Below are 19,055 nucleotides of genomic sequence, written 5' to 3' on the forward strand. Positions count from 1 at the left end.
AGAAAAGCATAGAGAAATCATCTTTCCTCTCCTATCTCGTGAGTCCTGGAGACTGAACTCAGGCCATGAGGCTTGGCAGCCAGCACCTTTGCGCACTGAGTCACCTCATTGCTCCTGCGGTGTCTCTCAGCTGTGACTTTGTAAGTTCGGTGATGTAGATATGCCTTTCAGCACCATACCCTTCTTAACTGGAACTTCTCAAATTTCTTCAAGATCTGCAATAACATTGTTCTGTTCTCCTATTTTTAAAAATTCTCTCTTTCTTTATTGGTATTTCCGTGTTTAAGTCCCACCTTAATCTGTATGCCAAGAAAGATACCTTAACCTGTCTGGTTAGCTATAGCTAATAAAAGTTAGCAAGTAGTCATTTGATATCCACTAATTATCTGTTCCTCGTGTAGTGAATAGTCAAATGTGAAAAGGTACACATGCAGGCCGGCAGAGTTTACAAACAACACAACACAACTGAACAAAACCCCAGGACGAGAAGGTGCAGGTGAAGTGAATACTAAGATGTAGGAGAATATTATTTTTTTAATAGTAGGTTGAGTAACTCACATTACCAAAATTAGTAAAAAATAATTAAATGATTATTAGAATTCAATTATATATCTAAAAATTATGTAGCAGGTATGAGAAAACAAGTACATGTTGTTCCTCACCTATAAAGGTTCCTTATGTTTGGTGTTGAAGTGCTGGTCACTAGAACAGAAAGCAGGAAGTGACAGTCAGAAATGCATAGACAAAATGGGTTGACCAATGAATCTGGTATGAAGTGCTGTTGATTTTCACAAATACTGAAGTACAATATCAACCGATTAAGCTGGCAAATATTAAAAATAACGCTAACTAGTATTGTTGAGTATATACATGTATGTTACTCATATCCCTCACACTGGAATGCAGCTTGAACTTTACAGTTAATCTTGCATTTCGTATCATGGCTTTTGAATGACTATGTAATTGATCCTAAGGAATTTCTTATGATACCTATATTATTTAGATCTATATTTATTTTAGACTACTTATTATAGTACAAAATAAAAACAGCAAGATATACAACAAAGATGATTAAAATTTTTTGATGGGCTATTTGATCCTTAATGAGAGGTTAAAATAGTATTAAAGCTGTTTTGAAAAGCATCGTCTTCATCAGCTTCTTAGTATACTCTTGTGATAATCTTCAGTTTGTATGTGGGGGGACAAAAAAGTCAGCCACTTCATAGTTCTGTGAGCGACTAGGAAACTGCTCTGTAGAAATACTTTATAGTGAAATAGTACAATGAATCTTTACGTTAGTATTAACTGGTCCAAGACTAACAGCGAGCACTACCTCAGTGCCTAGTTACAGTCAGAGAAGGTAATCACTGTACCCAGTGTCCTGCACTGCCTAGAAGGTAATCACTGTACCCAGCGTCCTTCACTGCCTAGAAGGTAATCACTGTACCCAGTGTCCTGTACTGCCTAGAAGGTAATCACTGTACCCAGTGTCCTGTACTGCCTAGAAGGTAATCACTGTACCCAGTGTCCTGTACTGCCTAGAAGGTAATCACTGTACCCAGTGTCCTGTACTGCCTAGAAGGTAATCACTGTACCCAGTGTCCTGTACTGCCTAGAAGGTAATCACTGTACCCAGTGTCCTGTACTGCCTAGAAGGTAATCACTGTACCCAGTGTCCTGTACTGCCTAGAAGGTAATCACTGTACCCAGTGTCCTGTACTGCCTAGAAGGTAATCACTGTACCCAGTGTCCTGTACTGCCTAGAAGGTAATCACTGTACCCAGTGTCCTGCACTGCCTAGAGTCGCCTGGAAAAGTAGTCTCAATTTAGTGTCTTTGGTTGTTCTGTGGGCACTTCTGTGAGGGACTGTGTTGAGTGTCAATTGGTGTTGAGGACTTCTGCCCACTGTGGGAGATACCACTTTTGTGGCTGGTAGGTGGTCTCGGGTTTTATAAGAATGCTAGCTGAGCAAGAGTTTGAGCACTCAGCAAGCAGAATTCCTCCATGGCTTCTGCTTCAAGTTCATGTTTGAATTCCTGACCTGATGGCCCTTAATGGTGGACTATGGCCAGAAGTGCAAGCCAAACAAACCCCTTTCTCCCCCATATTGCCTTATGATCTCCCCCATATTTCGTATAGCAGCAGAATGAAATCACAACACCCAAGATTCAATATTTTATTCCCCTTGATACTACTGTATCAAGCATATCCAGCAATATGAATATGAAAAATAATTGCTTGACCTATAGGCTACAGTTATAACCTGTGCATAGAAGTATCAGACAATAAACCCATGGAGCAATGATTGTTAAATGTCCTCATTTTCTGGGATATTTTTATTCCCAGTGGTGGTGCTTACTTGGCAACTGAAACCATCTTTCAAGTATATGAAGTGCTCTTAATGTGGACTCTGAACATATTAGAAAGTTTCTGTTCCTTCCTACCCCCAGAGTCTGGTTTAGTCAGCTTCTGATAGATCATTGAGTATAGACAAGTTTTTACTTGTCTTTGGCAAGTCTCCTGTTAAAAGGGGAATTAATTTGAATAAGATTTTTCTCAAATGACCCAAGAGAAAGTGGTCCCAAGTTAACTTCTTCTGAGAGAAGTTGGAGAGTCCAGCACTACTAGGAGTAAGAACTGCGAGTGAACCCTTTTCTAGTCACTTGAGGCTGAGCAGAATCCAGGCTGGATTGCACCGCAAGGTTACAACTAGCATAAGGATCAAATTAAGGGATGAAATTATAACCACTCAATGAAGGATGAGGGAAGAGGGATCTGCTCACGGGGTCTCCATGATTTGACCTTGTACTGGATCATTTTGGCACTAAGCTCATTTTCTGGCTCACTATAACAAATCACATTCCAATCTGAAGCTCCCAACAGCAATCACCATCTTTTAGCTTATGTGGTTTCTTTGGCTCCTGAGTCTGGGTGGGTCTTGTTTGACTAACTCTAGTGTGGGCTTTCTTGGGTATCTGTAGCCAAATGGTGCCTGAATTCATAGGGTCTGTTGTAGTTGGGGATGCTGGGCATGTCTCTCTCTCTGCCTGGTCTTAGAACCAGAGTATAAGATTTTCACAAGAATTGATTTGGGCTTCCTCACAGTGTTATGGCTTCTGGGAAGGCATTGAGATTCAGGATTGCATGTGAGTGTGCCTAGTCTCAAAGCAGAAGCTGTGCCACCCTGTACTGCGTAACCTCATAATGCCTTCATGTCCATTGCCTTCTGCTGGTTGTGAGCCCTTTGAAAACTCACAGTCAGGGCGAGGAGAAGAGACTCTTAGGTTTATCTTACCACAGAACTGAGAAGAATAACTATCGTGTCCTTGCACAAATATAGGCTTGGTGGCTCATACTGGACATCCCTTCTTTCCTATTGGACTCTTTCTTTCTTTCTTTCTTTCTTTCTTTCTTTCTTTCTTTCTTTCTTTCTTTCTTTCTTTCTTTTCTTTCTTCCATGGCCCACTGGTTCTATTTACAGAGCCTTGGAAATGGCAATTTCAGCCGTCCAAGCAGAAATACAGAAATTAGAGTTTGTGTCATGGCATTTCCACCTCTCCCCATGTCTGGTTACTTAGACCTGGCGCATTCTATCAAGGATACCTTCTAAATTTTTATCAAAAATGATTTTTGTCTCAATTCCTGCATGACAATAGTTCTTGTGTTTTAAGTTTTCCTTTAATTATTTTTATTCATATTTTTTGTGTGTATGTACACATCTGTACACACACAACATCCATCCATACCATGGCGGTTGAATTCAGGTTGCCAGCCTTGGGAGCAAGCACCTTTGCCTGCTGAGCCGTGTTTCCGGCCCTGTTCCTGTTTTACACTTAGACCTTGACCACTGAAAACTTTCTAATTAGTGTTGCTGCCTAATCTTCTCTTCTTTATTGGCTACTCATCATCCACAAGTTCTCTAATGGCTTCTCATTTCATAGATGACCAAATCTGAACTCCTTGACCAGACAATAAAAGGAACTCAGCAATGTGACTCCTGGAATCAGCCGTTGCCTCTCATCTTCTGTCCTTGCTGTGCTCCCTTCCTGTTTGGAAAGGAGGCTTTCCTGCATGCTACAAACTGTTTTAGCACCCCACACTTTTGCTTAAACATAAATGCTTGCCCAGCCCCTCTTTTCTTGGCAACTTCTCTTCCAGGGAACATTTGTTTATTCCCAGGCCGATCTTCTGTGCCATATGACACACTCTTTCTTATCCCAGCATGCCCACATGTGTGATTTGCCTTCCCCAGCAGCCTGTGAATTCCTCGAGGACAACACTGGGCTTCCCCACATCCTCAGAATTAGCAGGATATCAAACCAAAGAGGAATTTAATAAAACTTGGAGTAGAATTAAAAACAAAGTGACCAATAACTTGGCAATATGAGTTGCCATTTCAGAGATGCTCTTGGCATTTCCAAGGCAATATCAAAAGAGGTGATTTGGGAACCAGTGGGGGAACAGTGAGACTGGACGCTCACTATCATGTCAGTCTCTCAGCACAGCTTGCCTGGGTTCGGAGAGCTTGAAGCCCCAAAGGTGAAACCCAAGCAACCCAGAAAAGGGGAGAAAAGGCTGAGGTGCATTTCAGTAGTGACATCCATATGTTTTTAAGAAGAGTATCACAGAAGACAGACATGTTTGAGGCGGAGGAACAGGACCACGATCTTATCAGAGCAGTGGGGACTTAGAAGACAGCTTCCTATGAGACACTGGTAACACAGGGAGATGAAGAAACATCACACCCTTTCCTGGCAGTAGGTGCCAGGGGCTGCAGTGACTCCAGGCAAGTTTTCCATTAACTGAAGCTACAGCCTGTCATGAAAGCACAGAGACCCCGGCTGCCCCACAACCCCAGGAACCAAGGTTGTGGTCACCGCGGTAGGCACTGATAACATTTCACTAACATTTGCTCAGAAGTGTTGAATTTCAAGCATGCAGCAAAAAGAATTATCTGTCTTTTAAAAAAAGTGCAGTCCTAATTAGTTCTGCTTTTGCTGTAAAGTGTCAGTTAAACAGAAAAAAAAAATTTCCCTTAACGACCTGATGATTGAAGGCACTTTGCTCACCACACCAGCGAGGATAGGATGCTAGCTCCTTGGTGTGGAACAGCGATTGTTATTAGGGAATTATAGTCAGCTTTGATGCTGGCATTTTTTCCCTTTCTGATATGTAAATACCGTGTAATAGTGCCACAAAGATGCCCAGTGTTGCTGGTGGAAGCTGCACTGACAGCTAAGATTCCTGCGCATTTATAATGTCAGGAAGGGAACGGGGGTTTCTGTGGAATAGATAATAAGAACAATTTCGTTTACTGTCTTGTTTCTTATAATCCTTTTCATCTTCCCTATAGTGAGAGGCATCACCGAGGAAACTGGCAGAAGCTCAGGTTTTGTTGTCACACTATAAGGCTAAGAACCATTTAACAGGAACAAAACCCCTTAATCCACTTTAGGGAGATTTTGCAAATGTTTCTCTGCTAAGTGTTAAAAGTAAACAGGGGTTAAAGAATGAAGCAAAAATGAAAGCATTATTAATGGGAAATACATGCTGATAAGTCAAATGGATTTCAGTCTGAGTAGTCAATTTAAATAATGGAACTAGTTAGTAGCTTCAAATTGGAATTTAAAAAAGAGGTAAAAACCTATTCTCACAAGTTGTTCCAAAATAAGGCATTTTCTGCCGGATTCTTTATTGCATCAGCCTGATTGTACTGTGTATGATAAAGTGAGCCTTGCCATCAAACTCCGCTGGGAGAAGTGTTTAATCAGGTGCCTTTGATATTATTGGAGTGAAAGCTACTTTGGATTCAAAAGAATCAAAGTGAAAAATTCATTGCTTCTGCACTCTGTTTTAATCCATGGTGGTGGTCCATGATCTTTGTATATGCAACCCATCCAAATCTGCTCCCAAATGCAATCATGCCCTGACTGGTGGAATTTCAGGCTTGGCTTCAGAATCTTCTGAGAAAATTTGCTTTGGTTAACAACCATGTTCATATCCAGCTCAATTCTTAGTCAATCACAAATCATATCAAGATAAAGATCATCCCTGGCAGGGATTTTAATAAACTCTAGTGACTACAATTAACAACCTCCCAATACTAATTTTAAATTACTCTTTCAAATAGCTTTGTCTGACTTCCAAAAGAACTAAATGGACCCACTTGTTTCCCAAGACAGTCTGCATTTCACTGACTGATCTTAAACAGTTGATGAATTTTGCCATAGAAATCACAGATGAGATGAAAAGTCAAATAACTTACTTTTCTCCTTCCATGGAGCGGAGTTTGTTCTACTTGTGCATTTTCTCCAGGCTTGTTGCTGGAGTTGTGGAGTTCACCTCCTGCTGCCAGCTCCGATGTCAGAACAAGTTAGAGTGGTCCTTCTACTGCCAGTTTGAAGTTGGTCTTTAACTTTTGGATTCAGGGAATTGAGTTCAGTAACATCGGATGGGGCAGGTTCTGCTTTCCTGCAGCCAGTGTCATGAAATTTGAGTTGGTCTTTCTGGGGTGGGGTTTGTGGTTTAGACCCAGCCATCCACCAAGAAGCACATGCAACCTTACAGACTTGAGAAGGGAGCTGGGACAAAGGACATCTCTTTCTGGGAGGTGGTCAGCAGCAAATGAGGGATGGAGGTGGGAGGGAGCAGGGCAGACAAGCAAAGGGAGCTGGCAGTTGCCCTTGTCTCCAGAGGGACAGGACAAAGGATGCTTGGCCTTGAACAGTTGAAGCCCCAGGGGATTTAACAGAATCCAACTGCTAAGGACTGTTAACAGCATTGTACAGTAAGGGCTCAAGTTCTTTGGATACAATGACCTTACAGACAGCTGAAAATAATCTAAAGTCAGACACCTTTAATCTATTGATGTATTTCAGAAAGATAACACAGGAGACTAACAAATTACATGTCTTTTCCATTTACCATTACTTAGTGTTTCCAGTAAGTGTAATTTCTTAGCTGAACTGTTCTTTCAAATTATTGTTAATTAAATAATACTCCCTGAGAAATCTGTCATTACCAGCAGCCAGGAACGGGTTTGTTGAGCTTGCCTGAGACTACTAATGCACCAACAACAATCTCTTAATTGCCATAAGATTCATTTCAGTGGGGATTATAGTTCGCTTTTCCCCGAGAGTCTCATAGTATGCTTTATATCTGAAAGTTTTCCTTTGTGCTTCTGTGTAAGGAGTCCTGTAAGGCCAGAGGGATCATCCACTCTCTAATGACTCGGCCACTCGGTCAGTCTTCACAGTGGAAAAAGTATGTGTTGTTGAATCTGTGATCTCCTCCTCTGTTTCCATTGTGGCTAAAAAAAAGCAACTGAGAACAGATTTTAAAACTGATCCCCACTCCAGTTCATTTCATTATCTTTACAATAAGTGACTTTGGCTAGGAGAAGTCAGTTAGGGTCTGTCAAAGACCTCACTGTGAGATTACTCCTTGTCATGCTTCCTAGAAGGCAGTAGGACAGAGTGGACAGAAAAGGATTGCTGGATACAGTTGGAGGCAGGAAAGATGAGGGCGTTTGTCTCACAGAAGAATATGTTTCTTAGCCTAGGTTTGAGCATGACCTTTTCTGCAAGCATCTCCTTTCTGCTGTGCACACAAGCATTAAGAAAAAGTCAGTCCTTTCCTGTGTGGGAAAAGCCTCCATATGCCATTTCAGAAAGAAGTGCTATTTCAGCCTTTCCCTACATGACCCTGTTTCCATCATAATGTATTATATTTCTTCACCTTTTGACAGGTACTTGGTGTTTTAATAAAGTTACATACTTGTTTCAGAGGAAATACACTTTAGAATGCATTTTGGTGGCATTTCATCCTAACAATTTAATTTGGTTGAATTAATGTGCAGCTGTACCTGAGTGGAGAAGGAGCAGTTGTAGGAGAGAGAGACAGAGAGAGAGAGAGAGACAGAGAGACACACAGAGAGAGACACACAGAGAGAGACAGAGAGAGAGAAAGAGAGAGAGAGAAAGAGAGAGGAGAGGAGGAAGGGAGAGAGAGACAAAGAGAGAGACAGAGAGAAAGAGAGAGAGGAGGGAGAGACAGACATAGACAGAGAGACAGACAGAGACAGAGAGAGAGTCAGAAAGAGAGGAAGGAGAGAGAGACAGAGATAGAGAGACAGAGAGTAGGGAGAGAGAGACAGAGAGAGAGAGACAGAGAGAAACAGAAAGAGAGGAGGGAGAGAGAGACAGAGAGAGGGAGAGAGACAGAGAGAGACACACACAGAGACACACACACACACAGAGAGAGAGAGAGAGAGAGAGAGAGAGAGAGAGAGAGAGAGAGGGAGGGAGTGAGAGAGGGAGGGAGAAAGGGAGGGAGAAAGGGAGGGAGGGACCCATACTTCAACCAGGTTCACATTTCAGAATCATGACAATAATATTTTTAATAGTAAAAGGATAATTTAGGTGAATAGAATGAAAACATATATAAAATATTCTCAACATTACTTTCCTATGGTCAATTTTATTGATTGCCTTTCTGATTATATTTTGACTTTATCCCATTTAAATCTAATTTTCCTTGCTAATCTTTCACTTCCCATGAAGTCTCTCATTTTTTTTATCTCGGCTTCTCATTAAGACACGGATAGACAGGCATCTCTGCTTGTTTGGGGATACATGGCTGAGCAACCTTGAAGAAAAGCAGAGTCTTCTTCTGAACCCTGGGTGCCCACATGCTGTTCTGCTCAAAGGGCAGGGCCTGCCTCACAGTAGGAACTTTGTGATGATTGACAGAGCTCAGGTGTATTCTTCCTTTTTGCTTCCAGTTCGAAAGCATAGAGACTAAGACAACAAGGCCATGCCTGAGCAGTGACAATACAGCATAGAAACAGGTTGACACAGCGCTGTCCCGGAACCCTGCAGATGGCAACCGGAGGGCAGATTGTTTGCAGGCCTGGTGAGCTCTGGCCTCTGCCATCACTGGACTAACTCAGCTTTGTCCCCATGTACCCCGAGCATCCGAATACACAAGCAGACATACACATAGCTAGTCAGCAAAGGGAGCACAAAATGTGTTGGGCTGGTGTTCATGTTGTTTCTATTTCCTGAAGACCAGCAAAAACAAGACTCACATGCTCTCCACCAGATAGCAATAGGAAAAATGGCCTTTGGTAAGGGGTCTGAGTCTATGGCAAAGGAACTCATTTAGAGCTGATTTCATCATATGCATATACTCCTGCTGGGTACATACTTTTGTCCATGTGTACATATGGTGGGTTTGTAGTTGTACTTCTTTTATGTATGTGATATATATATGAGTATATGGAGGAACACTCACAGTCATGTTTGGTGTGGGGATGGATGTCTTCCCCCGATGACTCTCCATCTAATTTTGAGTGAGAGTCTCTCTGCTGAACCCAGAGCTTGTTGTTGGTCTAGACTTGCCAGTCAGCAAGCTCTTGGGATCTGCCTGTTTTGCCTCCCATTACAGATCCAGGAAGTCATATCAGCTTTTTATGTGGGTCTTCACCATAAACTCAGGTCCTCTTACTGAGCACCAGGCACTGAGCATCTCCCCAGACCCTAGCTATGTGTTTTCCTTCATTAATTTTGTATGCATGCCAGGTAGCTGGAAACAGATGTGAGCACAGAGAGCTGTACCACTTGGGGTGGTTTGCTCTTTGACACACACTCATCTATACCCCGAAGATGGCTTCTTATCTACACTCCACAGGCTCCCTTACAGAATCCTCCCACTTTAATGAAAGATGGCATCGGCGTGAGGGTCACATGTGCAACTGTGACTGTACACCATGTCACTCCAGGATGATCGGGAAGGGAGGGGAAGCTAGGCTTCTGCCAAACTGGGCGTCAAGCCGGTATCAAAACTTCAAAGGCAGTCAGCCAGACCACCTGTCTACATGACAGCCAGTCTGTATTTTAAAAATAGTGTTATTTATATAAACATTTGCAAGTGTGCGTATGTGTTTGTTCTCATTCAACAGGAGTGAGGTTTGCTCAGCTGCTTCCAGAGTGACCGGGCCGCTTGGGGGAGGGGGACATACAAGACAGGGGCTCCAGCCAATGGAAAAGCTTTCCATCTGCCCTCTGCTCTGCTATTAACTAGCTAGCCAGACCAACGGTTTCAGCTTTGTTCTTCTTTTTTTCTGTTGTTGTTCTGATCTGAAGCAGAGGCTGACATGAAACAAACATGGCATTTGCTTTTGAAAATTGAATCCTGAAATTGGCTCCCTCCTCCCAGAAGCACAGCCCGTTGTTGTCCCTCTCAGTCCTGTGAATGTCATAACAACTTTGCATAAAACGCTCCAGGTTTGGAGGCAATACCGCAGTTTTCTTGGGGGTTTGGGTGGTCTGTCGTAATGGTTATACTGAAAATGGTTTTCTCTCTGTAGAAGGCATGAAAGAAAACAAGCGATCAAATTAATCCTACACATTTTCCCTACCTTTTCATTAGCACATTTTAAGGGAACATAGCAAACTGTGGAGTCATTGAACATGGCTTCTTGAGGAATGCCTTTACTGTCATCCACATGCTAGAGCTACATTAAATGGCCACAGGTACCCAGCAGGTCATAGCGCAGGGCCAACTCACTGCAGCTGATGTGATGCTTATGGTAAGTAGAGTCCCATGGGCATGGCGTATGGTCTATAAATGGCTTTGCCTTTTCTAAGTCAAGTTGGAAGACTTAATGGGGAAGACTTAATTGGAAGACTCAGAGGGCCAAAAAGAGTTAACTGGAGGAAAAGGAGCTGGAGGCAGGAATAAACAGTGACACACACACACACACACACACACACACACACACACACACACACCTACTTGTACAAGCCAACAGGGAGCTTCCTCACAGTGTCCTGAGCATATATTGAAGTCTTGAACCCTTATGAGCTATAAGGAAAATGGGCTGTTTGGGAAGAGGGGAGGATCTGAGAATCCTGGCTATCGCTTAGGGCTGCTGCCTCTGCCCGTAGTGAAACTTGGGAGGTAACTCTGTTTCGCTCGTGCTAGACAGAGTGGCTGTCAGATGGCGTTGCTCTTGCAGATGCAGTTGAGGCATTATTGATTAATAATGAGAGCAGTGACAAAGAAGGGACATGAACTTGTTGGGATGTACAGCTGGAGTTTTTAAACTTCTTTTTAAAATTTATTCTCTGTGTCTTTCACATCGTGCAATCCCATCCCATTCATCTCCTCTCCCTCATACCCACCATCTGCCCCTGCAACCTTCCCCTGCCCCAAATAGAATAAAGTAAAATCTGAGATAAAAAGGAAGAAAAAGGAAAAGAGGAAGGAAGGGAAAATCTTGTCATGGAAGCTGCACTGTGACACAGTGGGTCACACAGTAAACCCCTTTAGCCATTCATACAGCTTTACATGCAGGTGTTCGTGGCAATGAATCATTGGTTTGGTTGGAGGCCTCTGGTCTCTGCTACACGTATTGATGCTAGAGCCTCACTGGCCTTCTTCCTGGATGTTCCATTGCTGCCCTGTGTCATGAAGGTTCTGTTGCTCCCAGTCAGCAGGACACCTCCTCCCCTCTACACCTGTGCTCCAGCATATCACAGATGGGGTGGATGTTGGTTTGGGACAACCCATCACCCTGGTTCTGGGCCTGGGTAGTTGACGCACTGGTCAGCCTGCCTACAGTTGGATTTTATGATGTAATCTCTACTTTCTTCACAGGTTTTGTAATTGTGGGCAAATATTTGACCTCTTTATGTTTTCCTCCTCACTCATGCATTCTGGAGTAAAAAGCCAGTCCCTCAGAGATGACCCAAGTCATTATCTAAGCTGTGGGTCTATCACTAGTACACTCCAAATACTCAGTGAAGCCTACTGTTAGTACTACAAAGGCAGGCACTAGAGGCTCTAATTTCAGGCATTTTCCAGTTTATATTCTACTGTTGTGGTTTGGAGAAAGTGATTTAACTTTTTTCCTGAGACTTAGAGTTGTTCAACACACAGAAGTGTAAGGCTGCTATGAAATTATCTCACAAAACGCTAAAGCATAGTGTAGAACATGATAGATGTGCAATGAGAGTTGCAGCCTTCCCCAACGTAGGAAGCACAACAATCCCAGGGGGTGAGCCATAATGTACAGCTTTCTCCATAAATGTCTGGATCTTTCTGTCATGTATCTGGTCAGGTATTGGTCAACAGTGGTGGTTTTACCAAAACTGTTAATGTTGTAAACTCCATGTTTGGTGGGAAATGGAATCTCTTTGTCATTAGGCTAAAAAGTTTTACCTCAACTGTCATGTGAATATTATTTCTGATTTTCTTTTCAGAGGCGAAACCCCTAAATGCCGCAAACATGCTTCTCCACTGTGACTATAGAACTGTTAATGTTCTCAAGAGGGTAGGGAGGAAAGCTGGGCCTCGTGCTTCCCCAAGTACAGACCAGGAAGCACACTCTACAATAGCACTATTTGTATATGATCCTAATGAGCCAGTCTGATGAAGATAACTCAGCACTGTTTCCGAGATCTATTCACCACGGTGTACTAGAGACTTAGAGGCAATATCAAACACTTTTTTTTGGATTCCTATTCAGCAGTACTTCTGCCTTGCCAAAGGATGCTCCCCTGCAGTCTTTGCTAACAGTGGACTCTGCCTCTTGTCAAGTCAAAGCAAGTCTTGGAATGCGTGGAACTGGGACATTCAATGAGGATCCAGTTGTCTGTGCTGTGCATAATCAGAGATTCACAGTGAAAAAGTGGAGCAAAGAGCAGTAGGAGGGCAAGGGACAGCAGATGCTCTCTCTGCTCCTTTGGGAGGCTGAACTGAGCCTCCTGCCTCAGAGCCTGGGGATTACTTTGGTCATTGTGCATTAAAGTCTCTTATTTTCTCAATGTTAGCATGAGAGAGCTGTTTCTCTCAAACCAAAACTTCAGCAATGAAATCATCTCTCTCAGGAAGGCCTTAAATGGTGGACCTATGCAAAACAATGTCTCAAGATTTCCATAGAACTGATCCCTTTTACCAACCTCTGGGCTGTTTTTAACATCCTTATTAATGAGTTAAATTGAGTGAGGTAGACATAAGAGGACAGCAATGACATCACAAACAGAATATTTTATCACTGCATGTGGCCAGAGCATCATGTCATGGAAGACTTGCAATTTTTTAGGGAAATGTAATGTACAATATGTAGTATTTTATTGAAATAAGTTTTTATGGTAGATGATAGAAAATAACTTTGGGCATTCACGGCATAAACAGACTAGGTTGTTTTTGTTTAAAAGAGGGACTCTGGAGTCACTGAGAATTATTTACCTCGTAAATATTGCATCTGCATCTATTTTAAAAAATGCATCAGCAATTACTATTCTCACATTAACAAGATACTGTAAGTTTCTGTTAAGAAATATACCTATTTTCAGATTTATATTGCGTTCATCACCAGTATGCCTGCTCCCCAGGACACAGTCCCTATCTCATGGCATCCTAATGGTTTCTGTAGACTGAGGCATGGGGACATTGGTTACTGACTTTGTCCTCACACTCATCTACTCATCTTCTTCAATGTGTGTTCCTAGAACTTCAGTTTCCCATGCTGTCAAATCTTCTTGTCTCACTAGAGTGTGGTGTGTGTGTGTGTACATGTGTGTACAAGTGCATGTGTGCACAGGCATATACCATGTTGTATCTGAGGTGGTCAGAGGACAACTCATGGAAATTATTTCCCTCCTTCCTGGGGTTTGAACTCAGATTGTCTAAGCCATCTGGCTAACCCTGCATGGCTAATTTTAAAGCAAGGCATTAAAGTTCACTCGGTATAGTTATAAATTTTCAGTCTAGGTCATTCTTTCTTAGAATTAAGATTTACTATATTTGTAAGGTACTACATTTGGAATTTAAATTTTTTTTGAAGATTAGAATATTTATTCAATTTTGCAACCCTGGTAATTCTAGCCAAAATACAGGGCTCTCATTTCTATTTTTTCTTCAATGTGATTGGAAATACGTGCTGAAGGCACAGACAGTTATGCTATGGGCAATGTGACTGTGGGCTGGGGAAGAGGGTGCAGTTAGAAAATATTTACTGTGCAAATCTGAGGACCTAAGTGTGTATATTCAGCACCCATGTGAGAAGCCAGATGTGCTTGTGTTCGCATATAATCCCAGCATCAAGGCAGTGAAGACTGGAGGATCCTTGGGATTCAGTGACCACTGATCAGCCTTGCCCAGCCAATATGCTCTTGGTTAGTCAAAGGCTCTGTCTCAAAAACTAAGGAGAAGGGCAATTGGAGAAGATACTCCATGTCAACCTCCGGCCTCCACACCTATACGCATGAATACACTGCATATTCCCACACAAACAAGGAAATGGTAGCTTTCCCTCTCATATGACAAATTAGGACTGGAAACAGGGGCTGGGAATGATCACAGTGAATAACAGCTGGTGCTTTTGTTTTGCTTTCTGTGTTCACAGGAGTATGAAGCTAAGTTTTGTTGAGAATGACCCATTTTCAATTTAAGAAGTGATATTCTTGAATAACCAGATTGCCCAGTTTATCTTCTAACCCCTGTGAATTCTATTATGAGCACTTTAAAAATGTTCTTCAGGACTAGGCCCAAGGAGGTGACTTAGTCAGTGTGCCTGCCATTCAAGCATGGGGACCTGGGCATGGGTTCCTGTACTCATTTTGAAAGCTGGTCCTTGTGGCTTGCATCTTCAGTCCCAGTGCCAAAGAAGCATAGTCAGGTGGCTTCTTGAAGCTCATTGGCTACTAGGCAGCCAAGATGAATTGATGAGTCAATTTCAGTGAAACTCTCAGTCTCAAAAAAGATTGTAAGCAATTGAGGAGGGCAGTCAACATTGACCTCCAGTCTTTGCCAGCATAAGAATGTGAACATCTGCATGCACATTGCACATGTGCACACAACAGCATACACATGTGGATAATAACACACACACACACACACACACACACACACACACACACCCTTCCCAGGTTTGACCTGAAGAATTGACAATGTTATATATCACGTGGGTTATTTTGCACTGAAAGATTCCATGTGTTGATAACATTATTTCTTGACATTAGTTATGAGATAGGATGATTGTTATGCAGTGGTAAATATAGTAGAAGACTTATTTTAAGTTATTGCCCACGCCTTCCTAGGTTTAAAATATGAGAACAATTCCCATCTAGACCATGATGGAGAATTCTACCTGTGTTCCCCACAAGTTCAATGTCAACTTCAGCTCTAGGATTGTTCCTTAATGTCTGCTTTCAAGTTGGAAGGGTCTGGCTATTTTTCAATCTGATGCTAATGTTTTCTTCTAGACTCATATTGATAAGTGGGTGTGGTTGCTTCCAGCTTCTTGTGGCTCTGAGTGACAGCCCACACTCACTTCCAGCCAGTGTTTTGATCAATGATTTTGAATCAAGAATTGCTCTGGCAGGGAACCATCCGCTCCTACAGTGAGCACTGGGGTACTGACTGGAAGGCTGAACTACACAATGCATCAAAGCAGCCCAAAACAGATGGAAGAGGGGCCTCCTGGAGACTTCTTGGATTTTGCTAGCAGTGACAATGGGAGGTTTCTTTATTTTTATTTATTTTTTTAGATGGGACAAAGGAGAAAATGTGGAGAGAAAGTTGGTTTCTGGGGGAAGACCAGGGTGAAGGGTTGTGAGCTCAGTGCGCTAAGATCGAAGGAGCTATTCATATTCCTAGAAGTTATTAAACTGCTTTTCTCTCAGATGTGCCTTTCTTTTTAGTAAAATTATGAACAGAGAGCCATGCTACATAAGCAAAAATTACTCTGAGCTTACATAATGTGTATAATGATGTTATCAATAAAATTAAAAACCAAAATTACCATAGTGGTACATATTTAATTATGCACATACTTCTCACTGTGCTACCCAATGATAATGGCCAAATAATCATACAAACACTGTAGCTCCTGTTCTTTTTATTAGGGGTGGCAACTATTATTTATTGAATTTCTAATATCTGTTGGGCTTCATGCTGGTTTCTTTACATATGTTATCTCCTTTAATGTCTTTCCTATCAAGGCGTCTCCAGAGCCTGTGTGGGTGAAGAAGGGAAGGATTACTCTGCAGGAGTCTTCCTCAGGACTGATAAGTCTCTCTTTTGCCAGGGGCACATTGCATTTTCCTGACCTTGGGCTTAGGGTGTTTGTATTTCTTTCAAAGTGTTTTTTTTTAATAAAAAAAAAACACAATTAGTTTATTATTTGAAGTATGTGTGTATACACCCAGGCGTGGCGATGGGTGGTCACAGAGGCTGGAAGAGTGCATGGGATCCCCTAAGGCTGGAATTACAGATGGCTGTGAGCCACCCAAGGAAGCAAGGGATCTTAGCCACCAAGCTACATCCTCAGCCTTCCTTCCTTCCTTCCTTCCTTCCTTCCTTCCTTCCTTCCTTCCTTCCTTTCACTGTATAACAGGCCTGGCTGTCCTAGAACTCACTGCAGATCAGGCTGGCCTTATAGTGCTGGGATTAAAGGCTTGTGCCACCATTGCCCATCCAGGCCATTTAAAAATCTTGCTGTAGTTCTGGGGTTCGAACCCAGGACATTGTGCATGTGACCCAGTGCTGTACCACTGAGCTCCAACTCATCCTTCTACTCAGAGTGGATATGGCCTTTTCTTCCGCCTTTTGTCTCACACACAGTTCACTAGGGCAGGGTTGACACGGCAGCCCCCACACTGGTTTTAGTGGCAATGTTGAGTACAAGGAGACAGAGTCCAAAGAAGTCCTTTGAATTTTTGAGGGAATATGTTATAAATATCTTTGATAGTTTCCCACTTGGCTCTTGTCTGCTCTTGTGACAAGCAGCCTCATTAAGGTAACGGTAGACAGCCAGGAGCCCTCCCCCCACCCTTTCCATACCTTCCAAGCATCTTTATTGACTGTACCTGGCATTTTGTAATTGAGAATATGGCATGTCATATTTTGGGGCTAGGGAGTTGGCTAAAGTCTGATGATTATGACCCTACTCCCAGAAGCATGTTAGTCTATTAGCCTGGAGCTCTATTGGATACTTGGCTGATAGACAGGTGTCAAGGCTGATTGGTGGAAGCCAGAAAGCAGAAAAAAGCACAGAAGTGCCTTTCCAAGAGTCCCCAAGGAACAGCACAGGAGCCCAGACAGGAAAAAATGCAGTGAGAACAGCACATAGGGAAGATGGGAAGGTTCTGGTCTGGGAAGCTGGTAATCTATTTTAAATACTGGCACAGAACTGGAACCACAAGGACAGTTTACTATGTTCAGTAAAGAACGGGCTGTAGCTTACAATGAGTTATGCTTTTTAGACATTTATGTTACCTAAGAATGACTCATGTCGCAGTAAGTTATTTGTAGTATTTATAATGTAAGTGACGTTGGCATTATCTCTTTGGTGAGCTTAACTTTATCTGCTTCTTGGAGCCCCAGCCTTCAAGCACAAGTGTTGTCAGACTTGAAGGCTCCATAGTGTTAACCCTATGGTCTCACACATGCTAGGGCGGCACTCCACCATCAAACTCTACACCCCACTCTTAGTGTTTAAAAACATAACTGTGGGATGCAGCCCAGGCTTGCCTCAAACTTGAGACTCTCCACTTTCACTTGCAGAGGGCCCTGCTTGTTAGGCATGGCCGCCTGATCTCCTGAGAGGCTTAAATTGCTAGTTCCTCCAATTGTTGCTATCACAGGCAGGTCCTAGACACCCTTTATTTTTTCTAACAGAAATTTGAGGAAATACTCATTGTGTAGCTTTGATTAGCTTGACTACCAACTACCCCCTTGTTTTCCAAAGGCAAGTGGAGCAGAAGGAGAAGAAAGTTGGTTATTTTGGCAAAGTTTTAGGCTACACTGTCACTGGGAAAAGGTGAATCAGAGATGCTGGTCCCGACTAGGACAAGACTGTTCCCTTTTTGTCCTATCAGCTCTCTACAGGGTTGTCTCTGCCTCTCCTGTGCTCATGCAGGGAAGGACTTACTGCAGGGGATTCTGGGAGGCTACCCACGTGGAGGCAGGAAAGAACCCTCTGGCAGCTCCACAGCCCTTTTTTGTCTCTCGCTGTTGTCATCGCCACTCGGGTTTTCTAACAACGTTTATTTTTTTTTAAAGATTTATTTATTTATACAGTATCCTGCCTGTAGGCCAGAAGAGGGCACCAGATCTCATTATTAGGTGATTGTGAGCCACCACGTGGTTGCTGGGAATTGAACTCAGGATCTCTGGAGGAGCAGTCAGTGCTCTTAACCACTGAGCCATCTCTCCAGCCCCCACTCTTGGGTTTTCTAACAACTTTTATTTTATTTTTTTAAAAAAGAACAATGTTTTCTTTTTGTGAAGCAAGGAGCACATTGATCAAATCTGGTGAGGGGGTGTTGGGAACCCTGATCGGATGGTTGGAAGCAAGGACAAGTCCTGGGACTCACAGCTGCTGTCTGAAGAAAGGATTAGGAGCTTGAACCCTCAACCTATCTGACAAAACCTCCAGATAGATTGTTTCAGAATTCGAACTTCATTAAAGGAGCCCTAGCTGGTGTCCATTGCGGAAGTGATGGCTGGCATGTAGTAAGGACTGAAGGTCACAGGCACGACGCAACCAACTACATGTGTTCCCCTTAATTTCTACATGGTTAGACTACTGTGTGTATACGTATATACCCCCATATATATATATATATATATATATATATATATATATATATATTGGTTAAATTACATATATTTTGTGACTTGTATACTTTTTTTTGGTCATTTGCCTAAATGAAATTTAGCATAAAATCTGTTGTTTTGGACCCAGTGCCAGGAAGATAAGTTACAGGGTACGCAGAGAAGCCTATTTCATGATGGCTCTGAGATGGGCATTTTGTCGCAGAATTATAACAAGGTCACCTGTGTTTGTTTATTTATTTTCCTAAACTTTTTCTTGAGTCTAAAATGCCTGTGGAATTTCAAACTCAAAATTCTAATCCCATTCAGTGAGCTGTGAGCTCAGTCTGTGCAAACCCTGTTTTGGGCTGCCAAATGGAAAACGTCTGTGTAGAAAAGGGAATTTAGGTCATTGCTTTTGAAACCAATGTGTCCTCTAGAAGAAAAGA

At 42.5% G+C, this 19,055-nt stretch overlaps 1 protein-coding gene across 2 annotated transcripts in view; it reads right to left on the reverse strand.

Annotated features, from left to right (window-relative positions):
* The window catches only part of Cdh20 (cadherin 20), a 244,441-nt gene that overhangs the window by 81,339 nt on the left and 144,047 nt on the right, over positions 1-19,055 (reverse strand). Inside the window, exon 2 of one of the 2 annotated variants that reach the window (XM_075987655.1) lies at positions 663-702. The exons of the other annotated variant lie outside the window; for it this stretch is intronic. The gene's annotated coding sequence lies outside the window, so the exon portion shown is untranslated. The remainder of the gene's footprint in view (positions 1-662; positions 703-19,055) is intronic. 2 annotated transcript variants of the gene reach the window in all.

The sequence above is a fragment of the Microtus pennsylvanicus genome, chromosome 10 (assembly GCF_037038515.1).
Source record: "Microtus pennsylvanicus isolate mMicPen1 chromosome 10, mMicPen1.hap1, whole genome shotgun sequence".
Taxonomy (NCBI): domain Eukaryota; kingdom Metazoa; phylum Chordata; class Mammalia; order Rodentia; family Cricetidae; genus Microtus; species Microtus pennsylvanicus.